Raw genomic sequence first — 3,329 nt, forward strand, 5'->3', positions numbered from 1 at the left:
AACGAGAGATTGAACTTTTTTCTTTTTCTTTTTCTTTTTTTGGAAGGAATCTCGCCGAATTTCGGTTTTTAAGCTGCGATTTTTCTTTGAGCTTGTGGGAAACATATAGAAATACACCTTGAAGATAAAAATAGAAGTTAAAAGGTGGAGTTTTAAATTCTCTTAGAAATTTCCTAGATAGTGATTGGTATTTTTCGAAACTAGTTTTGTGAAACTGTGAAGAACAATATTTCAAAATACTTTAAAATAAATATCAGATTACTTGAGATAATCATTATTCTTCAATTATAATATATTCTATTGTGAATTTAAAATTGCGCTATCCTTTTTTGGATTCAATTTGGAATATTCCTCGAACGAGATTCGAACGGATCTTTAATCATATCACCCTCTCTGTATCTGTAGAAAAGCGAGGAGGAAGGTGGATTCGGCGATTAATCGTACACGGAAATGGAAAGACGTGGAAACGAGCGCGGTCGCTTCTGGCGGGACATTGGCCAGGACGAATAAGTAATGTAGAGGTCCATTATGCTGAAACGGTGAAGGGTCTTCGAGCAGGGTCAGCCAATCCCCCGGAGGGCCGTTAAAGTGAAATACTTCTGAATGCAAGGTGGCTGACCGTCTCTCACCCCTCCCTTCCTTTCGTCCCCTTTCTTCTCTAGTTTGGCCGAGGCCCTCGTACGAGAAGCATAGGTAAATCGTTGTTATCTGGACAGTGATAAACCCGTGAATGGAGTTCGCGCCTGGTGAAGCTAGGGGAGGCGTATCCACCACTGCTACGTGGATACCGATCGCCAAATGGATGGCTCTGTTTACGCGGATCGGTCTCGTCCTCCGCTTCTATTTCTATTCCTATCTGGATTCTCTTGGAGGCCTGGGAAAAGGAATCTATTATCTTCGAAGTAGAGTGTATATTCTTCTGTATGAGTATCTTGTCTGGTGCAATTTTGTAAGATTTTTCACGTTGGAAAAGAAAGGAGAAAATTAAAGCGGAAGAATTCGTTGGTAGATTTTTTTTATTAAATTGGCTTACAACAACGTTGAAAAAAAAAGGTTAACTCTCCAACGTTCTCGATGGGAGAAACTTAAATTGTTGCACATTGAATACGAAATGTAAATTCCAATCGCGGCTCGTACTTTCATCGCAAAATACATCAGTCCAATCTTCTGCCTCTGGACTCTGGTTGTTACTTCTTTGTTATTGCCTCTTGCTAATCGTTATTTCATATATACATTCAACGTTTCTACTAATAAATTTTCTTATGTCATAAATTATAGAAGAGAAATCGGCACAAATTCTTAGTAAAATTCTTTACGCAGGAAACCTGTATTTATTTTACGTACCATGGAAATGATAAAATTCGAAAAATAATTATCTAATTCAGGAAAGGCGATAATATCGAGGATTATCCCCTTCAAGGACTGAAAGAAAGAGAAGAAGGTTTTTATTTCGATCGATCGAGCCGCGATTCTCGCGAGGAAGAATCGTAATTGAATTTTCCGGTGCGTGCACGCGAGGGCACCGGTCGGTTTCGCCGCCCCTTTCAGGGGTGGTTCCGTTTGTCTCCATTTCCTGGGCTGGAGGGGAGCATGCAAACACCACCGAGATTAAAGAAACCGTCCGTGCTCCATGCCACATCTCGTCTCCTCGAATCCCGTGGCCTCGAGACACGAGCAACCCTCCTGGAAATAGTCAACATTCGATGCTAATATCGTAGAAGATCCACACTTTCACCTTTGTTCAAATTAAAATCTTGATTAAAATGTATCGATCGTATCTTGAGAAGAATATCAAAAAACCAATTTAAATGTTTATCAAATTTAATTATTCTCTATTTCAAAACGATACAAGAGATTATAATAGAACGAGTAGACGAAATATTTTTCTGATCAACAAAAAAAGGAATATCAAACGGATACACTTCCGCTTGAAATAATCCATGTAAATGCTCGATATTATTGCGACGATTTTAAGATTTCTCTAATAAACGAACGAGTTTAATAATTACCAAGAAATGACCGATTATTACGCAACACGGGTTCGTTAATTAAAACAATATATTATTTTACAGGCGAATATTCGATCGAAGTGAGTTCCATAAATAAAAAAAAAGAGCGTCCAATTACCAAGCATTATTACCAGTTACCTATTAATTATAGAGAAAATGGAGATACCTCGAGGTTATACTCCGAGATACTGGATAATCATCCTACCGTTCGAATTCCTCATTGTTAATTATTCTCTCTATTCCGTTAATTGATGTAAATTCACGGAAATTCGAGATTCCACGAAGAAGAAATGGATCAAAAATGATTCGATCCCTTCCTATCCTATTGCAACTATGGAGGGAAGAATGGAGGGTCGGGCTTGGAGGCCGGCACTCGAGGTCAGCGGCCATTCTCTGATGATATTGATTAGCCGACGCCCTTAGTTAGCGCCAGCTACACTTTCCTCTCCTCTCCTCCTTCCTTTCAGTTTCCTTTCCTTTCCTTTCCCGCGAATTTCCTCGGCCACCCTTCGAATATCCACGCGATGGATCTCTCTCCAGTCTTTCCACCCTCCGTTTTTGTCTTCTTCCTCCTCCTCCTCCTCCTCCTTTTCTTCTTCTTCTTCCTCCTCCTCCTCCTTCTCCTTGCTCGTACTACGGGAAGTTCGCTTTCTCGCCCTCGTTAGCGAGGGGCGCGAGATGGAAGAAGACAGGCCTAGAGACTAAATCATTCATCGAGCAAATAATGCCGGGGCTGACTCACGTCTCACGAGCGATATTTGCGCGTGGGGCGAGGAAATCCCGATTCTCTCCACGAGATTTTGGGGATGGAATATACGGCAATAGTAATAATAATAATAATTTCGAGAAGCAGAATAATAATAATAATAATAATAATAACAATAATTGGAAAAATATTACACACGATCGGACCAAGCAAGTTTAAAGTTTAAAGAGTGTGTACTGTGGAAGAAGAAAAGGATATTGAGATAAAAATTGATCGCTTTAAAGAAAAAAAAATAGGATAAAGTTTCCACTTGATATTCCACCCGTCGCTTTTCCATTTCCGAGAATGAAAGAAAAATTCGATACGTCTCGCGGTATTACGATGGGGGGGGAGGGGTGTAATTAGACACTGCGAACGCTGGATCAACATCCAGAGGCCGGTATTGTTCCCAGAAATTAAGGGAAACGAGGGAAAAGTCGGGAAAAGTGGCATAGGGATAGGGGATCCGGAGGGTTGCTAATTACGCGAGACTCGTGAGGGGAGAGAAGCCATTTTCTGCGCAGACACAAGGGTCGTAGCGTTATATTAATACAAGGGGAGGGGGAGGGGGGAAA

At 40.8% G+C, this 3,329-nt stretch overlaps 1 protein-coding gene across 2 annotated transcripts in view; it reads left to right on the forward strand.

Annotated features, from left to right (window-relative positions):
• The window catches only part of LOC102674516 (POU domain, class 2, transcription factor 1-like), a 120,577-nt gene that overhangs the window by 59,865 nt on the left and 57,383 nt on the right, over positions 1 to 3,329 (forward strand). The window lies entirely within an intron of this gene.

This window comes from Apis dorsata, unplaced genomic scaffold (assembly GCF_000469605.1).
Source record: "Apis dorsata unplaced genomic scaffold, Apis dorsata 1.3 scaffold_99, whole genome shotgun sequence".
NCBI lineage: Eukaryota > Metazoa > Arthropoda > Insecta > Hymenoptera > Apidae > Apis > Apis dorsata.